Here is a 13,270-nt window from a genome sequence, read left to right on the forward strand (position 1 = left end):
CTCCCAGAAGGAGGAAAAATGATTTTTTTTTCATTTTCTTCCTGAAGGGAGGGACAGTACAGAGCTTCGTAGAGAAGCTGGATGACCGGAGAGAGGAGCCCATGCCCTGGACAGAGGACGAGGATTGGCCTTCGCAGGTGACTACGAAGGTCATATCGAATGTCGGTATGTTCAGGCCGATGGGCGCCTTCTCGAAGGACATGTTCAGATTTGCATTCTGGGGCTCCGACCTGGATCTGGAGGAGTGCCTAAGGGTAACGTACAGCCTGGTCAGAGAGGAGGATGATTGAGTTTTGTGAACTATCTTATTATTTGTAATGGACTATGAAGTCCAAAAACTTGAAAAAATAGTAAAAACCGTAAGAGGTTTAATACCTCGTTTTCTGTTTGTTTTTAAAGAACAATGTGTGTCTGTGTTTGTCCTCCCGCCATCGCTTGACAACTGATGTTGACGTGTTTAAGTTCGCGTAACTTAGCGGTTCGGCTCAAGAGAGCGATAAAATAAGTACTAGGCTTACAAAGAATAAGTTCTGGTGTCGATTTGTTCGACTAAAGGCGGTGCTCCAGCAAGGCCGCAGTTGAATGACTGAAGCAAATAAAGGAATTAAAGAATAAAAGAATATATATATATATATTTATTTACACACTTGCATATATATATTGCAATTTTCTTATTTAACACAACTGGATGATAATGTGGTCCCCAGAAATGTCGACATCTAACAGATTGCGTGGAAACAAAACAAAACGAAGCAAAAATGAAAAAAATAGCAAAATAACAGTAAAAAAACATATATTCCCCAAAGTTCATTAAAACCTATTTTTGAAAACCTTGCGTATACAGATTAGTTTATTTATAAAACTGTAATGTATAGGACTTTTAAATGTTGAACAATAAACATGGTTTGGTCACCATTTATATGAATTACAAACATTTGTTAAGTTCGCTAAACTGAGACAAAGGAGTCTTGCAGCGTGGCAGGCAACTGTATAGGTACAGTATGGTATGTATGCGTGTATATGTTTACATATGAATGATATCTATGAATGTGTGTGTGTTTGCGTGCAGGTCCGCATGTGTGTATGTATGCTTACTTGTACGTATGTATGTATAGGGCTGGATAGATGAATGGACAGATGTGCCTATATCTAGGCGTGCAGCTGAATGTATACTCCTGAGCATGTATTTACTTCTGATTATATCTATCTATCTGCGTGTATACGTGTATAAATACATATATATATACATATATATATATATATATATATATATATATATATATATAAATGAATGGATGCATGTATACATACATACATACATACAGACAAACATATATATATATATATTATATATATATATAATATATATATATATATTATATATATATATATATAATATTTGACAATTCGTTGGTTATCATAATAAAATTTCGGATGCCGGGCTGAAGTCTGCTTCGGCATCTCATCAGTTATTAAGACAAACCGTTGAATAAGGAGAAATTACTCCAATAGACGTGGAGAAAGTAAAACGTCGTTTATAGAACCTGCATATGCACAGATGTACACATATAAATACATGTACGCACGCACACACACATGTGTGTGTACATGTATACATACTCACACACGCGTGTACATACAAACGCACACACATATATATATGTCTATACATATGTAAACATACATACATACATATATTCAATACACGCATACACGCACATACACTCGTATATATACACATGCACGCATCATTATATTCATATACACATCTCTATACGCACATGCGCATACATTCGTGGATATACGTGTATACAAATAAAAACACATACGCAAAAACATAAACTGTAGAACATTCACATTCGCCACAAAACTTGATTATGCTTATGAGTTATATATGTATATGCACAAATACACCCTCCTGTCTGTCAAACGCATCTACACCTGCAGATATATAAACGTATATACATACATATATGTATGAAGGAAGGAGACAAAACAGGTAGAGTTTTACACTCGTATATATATAACTCTACCTGTTATATATATATATATATATATATATATATATATATACGAGTGTTGTATATATATACGAGAGTTATATATATACGAGTGTATATATACGAGTGTAAAACTCTACCTCTTGTACTTGTCTCCTTCCTTCATACATGTATGTATATACGTTTATATATCTGCAGGTGTAGAAGTGTTTGACAGACAGGAGGGTGTATTTGTGTATATACCTATATAACTCATATATCTATTATATAAAATCCGTTCTGTGTGTGTGTGTGTGTGTGTGTGTGTCTTCTAGGATCTCGGGCATCCTCCATCCGATTGCGCTCAAATTTGATATGTAGATATCGACGGTATCAGGGTACAAAAATCGATTCCCGGTGAGAATGTGATCGATAAAGCCTTTTTTGTCCTGCTTTTCTTCCATCAACCTGTACATAACTGCACCTTCCATTTTATGTTGTTTTTGTACAGCTTAAAGGCACGTTTCTTTCCTGTCAAGCTTACTGTTTAAACCATGTTTGTGTTCTCCCAGTCAACAGCCTTATCATTACTGGTACTTTAAACTCTTCGGTTGCATATTTGTGTGAATAAAATCGTTTTTCTTTGGAATAGAAAAAAGTCTATCTTTATTTCTTCTTTTGCTAGTGTCTCAAATTTAGGTTAAATCAGTGTTTCTCAAAGGGGAGGGCAATGGTAAGGTCGGACAAGTTGTTTTGAGAAAATTTGGTTTAAATGTTTGACAACTTAGCACTGTCCATTGGACGGAGGGGGAGTGCTCGTATATATATATATATACTTCTCCAAAAGTTATGACACTTGAATGGTTAAGGTTCAACCATTTCTCTTGAGAACTGTTTTCAGAGAGGTTATACCTGTCACTTACGTACTTTCTGGCGCTTTTATGGGTAACAATGACGCCTGCTTCACATTTTCGAGGGGTAAACAGGCTTCGTTTCATTCTCACATAAAAATAATAATAAATAGGAAAAAGAAGAAATATATGATTTTTAATTGAATTGAGCTTAATTAATTTTAAAACCCGAGCTATGTTGTGCTGACGAGTCCAGAAAGTGGACGACATAGGAAATAATGCTATCTACAGCTACCAGCGACGTTAAGGACTGTGCCTTAAGGAAATGAGAGAGAAACATAAAGGAATTATTTGGAAATATATATGTGCTCTTTCACAAATGTGATTCTTTCACAAATGAAAAATAAGCCTAGAAGCGATTCTCTCCCTTAAGAAGCAGTTCCCAGTAATACCACCACAGTCCTTTGCTTTTCTCATTCTTTTCAATCAGCCATTGTTTTCTATTAAGTAGTTAGCTTAAATACTGAAATTATGCTGAATATTTTGGTTTGTATTGCTTTAATAGTGTTTGAGAACAATCTTAGAGTGAGTGTCACTGTGAAACAAAAACAAATCTCTGACAATTTTCAGGCGTTTCCTTTATCGCTGGTGCACTTCAACAGTGTCATGGGACGGGCTTCCTCTCCTAGACTAAGTAAAAACAACACTTTAGGACTTCCCACTTTTTAAATAATCCGTCAATAGATGACAAAAAAAGAGCGCCATCTAGTTACAACACAACGTAACAAACTGCAATTTTCGACATCGACGAATTCACAAAATTCATTTAATTGACCTTTCCGTTTGTTGAACTGAGGAAATTGTTGTACACTTTGAGTACAATATTTTCAAGATCAAATTCTAGTTCTGTATTAAATCGTTTTGTATTATGCAAAATACGGTCAAGACAGTTTTGAGTCATTTTTCAGTTTATCTTGCTATAATTTGCACTTGCATCGTTAGCAGTGTATGCCGACACTTTCGTCAAATCCAGACTTAATGTCTCTAGGTTACTTAGTAAATGATTTGTTTCCTCTGGTGATTCATTGTTATCACTGCAAAAGACAACACATATTGCACTCTTTTCTCAATAGGGAAATATCTCAGAAGTATTGGTAAACAGTTCATTGCACCTTTCTTTGACGCATTAGCATGTTATATGATATATTTTAGATGCCTTTGTGCAGAAGGCGGCGTTAGAATGTTTTCACATAGAGATTTTGCTTTAGTTTTCACACATGTTAAAGTTTTTACTATCAGAGTCACTATAGATTTCTTTGTTAACTTTTACTTCACAATCAGCACTTCTGTATGACTGATGAAGAGTCACACAGCGTGATACACTTTGTACTAGTCTGCAGCTAAGATTTCATCTTCTCATGCTGATCGAGCTGGAGAGAGAAAAATGATGACAATGGTGATGTGCCAGCAATATGAGCGTAAGCTTCATGTTTATCTGTGTTAGCGTGAACGCACGCAAACACAGATAAGCCCGGCATTTCCCCACCTCCCTTCTGCCAATTTCCATATCACAACAACAGAGTAAATACACACATATCAACACGCACGAACACACACAGACACACACACAGACACACACACAGACACACACACAGACACACACACACACACACACACACACACACACACACACACACAATATCTTGAAAGTTAGCTTTTTTTTCCACTTTTAGCAATAAACCTAAATTCTTTGAATTATTCCTGATTAAAAGTAGTCTTTCTGTTTTGGGCATTTCTTCGGGAGCTTCAATGAAAAACAAAGAAATCAGCCACCCGCATTTGAAGATTTGGGTAGACTTTATCACTGTGATATGTCGACAAGAAGAAGAAAATGTTTTGCCCTTTGTTTTCAAATGCTTACCGTATAATATGTCATTACGATTTTTTAACTTTCTATCTATTATAACAAAAATTATTTTCTTTTACTTGCTTCAGTCATTTGATTGAGGCCATGCTGGGGCACCACCTTGAAATTTTAGTCGAATGTATCGACTCCAGTACCTATCTTCTAAAAGCCTGGTACTTACTCTATCATTCTTTTTTGTCGAAACGCTAAGTTACAGGGACGTAAACACACCAACACCACCAGTTTCAAGCGGTAGTGACACACACACACACACACACACACACATATATATATATATATACACGACGAGCTTCTTTCAATTTCTATCTACCAAATCCACTCACAAAGCTTTGGTCTGTCTGAGGTTATAGTAGAAGACACTTACCCAAGGTGCCACACGGTGGGTTTGAAAACAGAACCATTTGTTTGGGAAGCAAGATTGTTATCACGCACCCACGCCTACAGCGCCAGAAACAATTATACTTTACGGTATTTTTTCCGGCTTTATATGTTCTGAGTTCAAATCCACCTGTGGTTAACTTTGCTTCTCAACCTTTAGGGTATCGATAAAATAAGTACCGGATGAGCACTGGAGTCAGCGAAATTGACTTGCTCGGCTCCCTCCCTTCACAATTGCTGGCCTTGTATCAAAATTAAAAGGAACTGTTTAAGCCGCCGCCCTTTCTCCTATAGTGTCACTCGGTCGAAGGACATTTTTGAACTACATAGTGATTCCAATAGTGCTGGTATCACGATCATGAATTCTATATCCTCTAAGAAGTGGTCAGCTTTAGGAAATGTAATACCTGTTTCTTTACTACCCACAAGGGGCTAAACGCAGAGAGGATAAACAAAGACAGACAAACGGGTTAAGTCGATTATATCGACCCCAGTGCGTAACTGGTACTTAAGTTAATCGACCCCGAAAGGATGAAAGGCAAAGTCGAACTCGGCGGAATTTGAACTCAGAACGAAATACCTATTTCTTTACTACCCACAATGGGCTAAACACAGAGAAGACAAACAAGGACAGACAAACGGATTAAGTCGATTATATCGACCCCAGTGTGTAACTGGTACTTTATTTAATCGACCCCGAAAGGATGAAAGTCGACCTCGGCGGAATTTGAACTCAGAACGTAGCGGCAGACGAAATACCGCTAAGCATTTTGCCTGGCGTGGTAACGTTTCTGCCAGTTCGCCGCCATAGGAAAGGTAATACCACCATCGAAACCATGCCGACACTGGAGTAGTCCTAGATCTATCGGATCCTGTTAAATTGTCCAGCCCATGACAGCATGGAAGAGATGTTGAGTAATGGTGAGGATGATGATGAGGTGAGGCTGGTGGTGTTGGTGTTGAAAGGCAGCAAGATTCTGATATTTACATCTGCATCTTAGCTGTTAAATAATAAGAACAGCTGACAAAGGACATGAACTCACTAATATGCATGAAACGGGTGTCTAATGTTACATTTGGCTCAAGGCAGCGAGCGGGCAGAATCGTTAGCACGCTGGGCGAAATGCTTAACGGTATTTCGTCTGCCGTTACGTTGTGAGTTCAAGTTCCGCCGAGGTCGACTTTGCCTTTCATCCTTTCGGGGTCGATAAATTAAGTACCAGTTACGCACTGGGGTCGATGTAATCGACTTAATACATATGTCTGTCCTTGTTTGTTCCCTCTGTGTTTAGCCCCTTGTGGGTAATAAAGAAATAGGTATTTTGTCCGTCTTCACGTTCTGAGTTCAAATTCTGCCGGTGTTAACTTTGCCTTTCATCCTTTCGAGGTCAATAAAGTAAAAATTATTTGAGCACCGGGGTAGATGTAATTGACTTGTGCTCTTCCCCTCAATGGCTGGCTTTTAGCCAAAATTTGAAAGCAATATTACTCTTAGCTGAATCGGTAGAGCGTCGGACGAAATACCTTGTAGTATTTAGTTTTGACTTTTTGTTGCGTTCTGAGCTCAAATCCTGCCACAATCGACTTTGTCAATCATCCATCTGAAGATAAGTGCTAAAGAGTGTTGGTTGGATAAAAAGCTTTAACGTCTTGTGATATTTGCGTTTCTTCAACTTTTGGCCCTCTAACTTCAAGCTGAAATCAACATTGTCTTTCGACTTCTCTCTGTCAATAAAATAAAGTACAAGTCAAGTGATGGGATCGATGTTAGCGATCCACCCCTCCCTTTAAAATTACTGGCATCATGCGTAAATCAGAAACCATTGCATTTCATCCCGTCATACATTCATGTCCGATAAATAGAATATCAAACAAGGACCGAGGACGGTTCTCTTCCTCTATTTTTCTCTCCCTACCTCTTTAAATCAGATTTATTAAGGAATCCAATAAAAGAGCCTCCTTTACTCACAAGAAAGAAATCATTCCGCGTGGGATAAAACGAGTATTTGTCAAGTACTGAACCGATTAAATCGACTACGTCCTTCTCCAGAATTTAAGGTATCGTTTTGCTTGTTTCAGTCATTGGACTACGACCACGCTGAAGCACACACAAACATATATATATGCGTATATCTATATGTTTGTGTCTTTGTGTCTTTGTCTACGACGGTTTGACAACTGGTATTGGTATGTTTATGTCCCCATAACTTAGTGTTTCGACAATAGAAACCGATAGAATAGGCTTAAAACATAAATATCTGGAGTCAATTTGTTTGACTAAAAATCCTTCAAGGTTGTGCCCCGGCATGACCACCACAATCAAATGACTGAAACAGATGAAAGATATATGCGACCAACTTCCGCACAGTTTTCATCAACTAAATTTACTCACGTCCACTGATTTGACTGGCACTGCTCTGTGGGACTGAACCTCGACCCAAATAGTTGCAAAGCGAACTTCTTAAATACACAACATCCTATGTTAATACTCAGTATCACTTTATGCAATGGGCCTTTTTTCGCTTCAACTACACAGACAGACAAACAAATAAACGTTCAACACAGACAGACTGACAAACTGAATTACAAAAAGACAAACGGATACACAGGCGGACATATTTACAAAGTAAGTGGAATCTCAAAATAGATTAAAGAATATGTTGCGCATATAAACTTTATTATTAATACCCCAGTGTAAAATATAAATAACTACCAGTTTCCGGGAGGGTCCTGTTTATTTAAATATTCTTTAATTTGAGATAATAGGTTCATGCCGCGGACAACTGCAATAGTGGGAGTAGGAAGTTATTAATGAATGCTGTGACCAGTTGGTATAACGTCAGAAGACACAAAGATTTCAATCCCAAGTGGAAGGTACATTTTCATTCTTCTTTTATTTATATTTTGTTGTTTATTTTAGTATTTTGAATTTTACTGCTCTGTTATGTCCGTTAAAAGGCAAGGGGGGGAATAGATGTAAGAAATAACTGCTCTAAGCTGCGTTTACTTATCCGTCTTTCACCCAGTCTATCTATCTATCTATCTATCTGTTTCCATCTCTTCCCCATCCCCCTCTCTCCCCCTATGTATTATATACACATATATATGCACATACATATATCTATACACGTACATATAAATGTTATAAAAGTATATGAACGTATGTGTATATAAGCATATAGATTTGAAAAAAATTTATAAAAATGGCTTTTCTGATAAATTTTTTCACTTTAGTAACTCTCTTTTTACTCTTTTACTTGTTTCAGTCATTTGACTGCGGCCATGCTGGAGCACCGCCTTTTAGTCGAGCAAATCGACCCCGGGACTTATTCTTTGTAAGCCCAGTACTTATTCTATCGGTCTCTTTTGCCGAACTGCTAAGTGACGGGGACATAAACACACCAACATCGGTTGTCAAGCAATGCTAGGGAGACAAACACAGACACACAAACACTCACACATGCATATATATATATACACATATATACGACGGGCTTCTTTCAGTTTCCGTCTACCAAATCCACTCACAAGGCATTGGTCGGCCCGAGGCTATAGCAAAAGACACTTGCCCAAGATGCCACGCAGTGGGATTGAACCCGGAACCATGTGGTTGGTAAGCAAGCTACTTACCACACAGCCACTCCTGCGCCTATATAAATATAAATTATAAATATCCAAGTATTAAATTGGAAAAATTATCAGAAAAGCCATTTCTATTCATTTTCTCAAATGCATAATACTGTACCAAGGACATTCTATTTCTTATTTTACTATGCATATATATATATATATATATATATATATATATATATACATACATACACACGCACGCACGCACGCACGCACACACACACACACACAAGCACACACACACACAAATAGACAGACAGACAGAAAAACAGACAGATAGATGCTTTAAAACGATGGTATCGATCTAAAAATTCACTTCTGTCAGCGCATCAGTTACGTGAAACTCTGAGTTCGTGAATTTTTTCATCTTCATTATGTATGTATGTATGTATGTATGTATTTATGTATTTATGTATGTTTTTATGTATGTACGTATGTATGTATTTATGTATGTACGTATGTATGTATATGTATGTATGTATGTATGTATTTATGTATGATGTATGTATGTATGTATGTATCTATCTAGTTATATATAAATATGTATATATATATATATATATATATATATATATATATATATATATATATATATATTAAATTTAAATAATGAGGGTGATAGCTTGAATATTAATTTAATTAACATCAATTTAAAACCAGTAGCCTAGCATATAGAAAAATCTGAAAATTCAGAACAATTTTAAAGATGCGTATAATAGAGATAACCACTAAGTGGACATCCAATATGCTAGAAGAAGATCTATGATCTAACTACAAAGAAAACAATGTTCTCTAGAGATATTCAGCAAACACCTTAGTGGTCATCCCTATTATACGTATGTATGTGTATATATATATATATATGTGTGTGTGTGTGTGTGTGTGTGTGTGTGTGTGTACACACATACATATAAGCCTCCAACTGGAAGTCACTGTACTCTTCCAAATGTCCCAGTTATCTCGTCTAAAGTGAGGACTATGTGCTGCAATAGCTTGGGATTCAAGAGCCCACAGCTATTTGACGTCTTGCCAAAGCATCTGAGATATCTGCATGGAATAGGGGCAGGTGTATTTAAGAAACAACTTGATCTCCTGCTACCCAAGATCCCAGACGAACCTATATCAAAGCAGAAGCATACTCTAAGATGTAGAGCAATGTATATCTTAAAGGGGAAGTCCGGTTTACGGTCGGGAAACCCGGGGTAATCCCATATACCGGCCTTCCCTTCAAGATATATATATATCGTTACACAGATTTTTGTTTTGTATGTGTGTGTGTGTGTGTGTGTGTGTGTGTCTGTGTGTGTCTGTCTGTCTGTGTGATTGTGTGTGTGTATGTGTGTGTGTGTGTGTTTGTGTGTGTGTGTATGCATGGGCAAGTGTGTTTTGTTATAGCCTCCGACTGACCAAAGCTTTGTGAATGAGTATAGCAGACCGAAACTGAAAGAAGCCCATCGTATATGCACACATTCACAGACACACGTATACACACGCAAATTAGCATATAAATATACACACACACACACGCACACACACTCACAAATATGTATAATTGTACATACATATGTGTGTGTCTTTTATGTTTGTGTCTGAACCACCATCGCTTGACAACTGGAGTTGGTTTATTTACGTTCCCGTAACTCAGAAGTTCGGCAAGAGACGGTAGAATAAGTACCATGCTAAAAACTAGTTAGTAGGTCATTTGTTCGTCTAAAACATTCCAAGGCGTTGCACTATCATGGTCGTGGTCTAATGGACTGAAACAATTAAAAGAGAAAATTTATACACACACACACACACGCACGCACACACACACACACATATTAAATAAGAAGGAAAATGTACACACTTAATATATTTTCTAATATATTTTATACTGTGTTTGTCTACTGGTTTCGCTTTCACTAATTATGACATTGAAATTATCTTATTTCTTTATTGTCCACAGGGAGCTAAACATAGAGGGGACAAGCAAGGATAGACAAGGGGATTAAGTCGATTACATCGACCCCTGTGGTTAACTGGTACTTATTTTAATCGACCCCAAAAAGATGAAAAGCAAAGTCGACCTCGGCGGAATTTGAACTCAGAACGTAACGGCAGACGAAATACCACTAGGCATTTCGCCCGGCGTGCTAACGTTTCATTGAAATTATTGTAATTTCGTACTTTTTAAAGACTTTTGTCTATTTTGTGTGTAGAGAAGTTTGTGAATGAATGATTCAACAAGTACAAAAAAATCTAAGGGGAGGTAATTGGTGATCATTACTATTGGGGACAGGGGAGGTAATAGCTCATCTTTTGAGGAGGGGATGAATAAATATACACAAAACATCGAAAGCTAAAGTAGTGAGATGAAATATGTACAGTGATAGGTATGTGATCATGAATTAAAAATATATACTGAGATCAAAGTTGGTTCTGTATATTTAGACGTCTTCTGTATTTTTCTATGGACAAATTTTCTTTATTTAAACGTTCTTGTATAGAAATTGGTTCTTTGCACCGGTAGATGGAGATAACTGTGAAGTTTGGCTGCACCTCTCTTTATGTGCTCACTCAAAGGAATCTGTCAGTATTGCGGGAACCAGATCTGTTCCTTATGTAGTGTGATTCTCCGTCTCTGTCATACTTGTCTGTCCTATATAATCATGTCCACAACCTGAGCAAGTTATAACATAAATTAGATTCTCAGAAGCACAAGAGAAGTTGGTTTTAATCGCGAACCTCTCTCCTTGTTTGATAGCAATTCCGAGCCTTCCAGTAGGTTGGAGCATGTTCCACAGTTTGGGCGTTCATATTTTTTAACTGTTGGCTTCGTGGTTGTTGTGTAATGCTTCTCGTTTGTTAAAAGTCTTTCCTTAGAAGCGATTTGTGTTGCTTTTTGCATTTGATGAATTTATGTGTTTTCAGAATGATGTTCATTTTTGGATCCTTATTTAGCATAGGTAAATGTTATACAACAGTGTTGTATGCCTCATTGTTTCTAGGGTTGTGAGTTGATATGTGCTGTAGTGTTTTGAGATAAGGTGTTATTTTTTTTGCCTTTAGTGTTTTAATGTTTAATTTCTTAGCACGTTTAATTCCATCGTCTATAATTGAGGGTGAGAGGTGCAATGGCTCAGTGGTTAGGGCAGCGGACTCGCGGTCATAGGATCGCGGTTTCGATTCCCAGACCGGGCGTTGTGAGTGTTTATTGAGCGAAAACACCTAAAGCTCCACGAGGCTCCGGCAGGGGATGGTGGTGATCCCTGCTGTACTCTTTCACCACAACTTTCTCTCACTCTTTCTTCCTGTTTCTGTTGTACCTGTATTTCAAAGGGCCGGCTTTGTCACTCTCTGTGTCACGCTGAATATCCCCGAGAACTACGTTAAGGGTACACGTGTCTGTGGAGTGCTCAGCCACTTACACGTTAATTTCACGAGCAGGCTGTTCCGTTGATCGGATCAACCGGAACCGTCGTCGTCGTAACCGACGGAGTGCTTCCAAGTGAGGGTGAATATTGTCTTTCAGTTAGTATTGTTCTGAAGTTTTGAAGGTGAAGGTCCTGAGTATTTCTATCAGATACTATTGTGCAAATCCTATTTGCTAAATTAAAGGGGATATTTCTTTTGGTGTGTTTCAGGTGGCATGAACTAAATAGGAGATATTGCTTTGAGTCCTTTGATTTGAGATAAATGTCAGTTATAATTTGGTCGTTGACTTTTTTTTATCATAATATCCAAGAAAGGGAGCTGTTCTTTGCTGTAGTCCATTGTAAATTGAATCTTAGGCTTTATATTCTTTTCTACTCTAGGCACAAAGCCCGAAACTGTTGGGGAGGGGACCAGTCGATTAGATCAACTCTAGTACGCAACTAGTACTAGAATGACAGGCTAAATCGGCGGAATTTGAACTCAGAACATAAAGACAGACGAAATAACGCTAAGCATTTCACCCGGCGGCTAACGTTTCTGCCAGCTCGCCGCCTTTGTTAGGCTTTATATTATTTAATATTGATTCAAATTTCAAAAGTTTATTAATGGTCTCCTACCAGAAGATAAAGCAACCATCCAGGTTTCTTTTCCAGTTCTCTCTTATATAATGGTGGGCGAATTCCAAATATTAGGTTCACAAAAACAGGGCTGCTTTCATTTCCATCGCAATTTCACATTTTTGACGATAGTTGGTGTCATCAAATGGGAAATAATTGTTCTGAAGTATTAATTTTTAAAGTTTCAATAATGAAAACCTGGTTTCTGCGCTCTGGAAGTACTTTAAGACAATTTTCCAACCAGAATTTTATTGCTTCTATTCCATAGCCATGCGGGATGTTGAGGGTGAAGATTAATAACATCGAAGGAAACCAATAACGTCTCTTCATTGTTTTTGGTAGGTGCTCATGCATGTCTAGATCGTCTTTAATGAAACTTTTGATGTATCTCAACAACATATATATATATATATATATATATATATATATATATAATATATATATATATATAACACTCTACTTGTTCCACGC

The sequence above is a fragment of the Octopus sinensis genome, linkage group LG6 (genome assembly GCF_006345805.1).
Source record: "Octopus sinensis linkage group LG6, ASM634580v1, whole genome shotgun sequence".
NCBI classification, from domain to species: domain Eukaryota; kingdom Metazoa; phylum Mollusca; class Cephalopoda; order Octopoda; family Octopodidae; genus Octopus; species Octopus sinensis.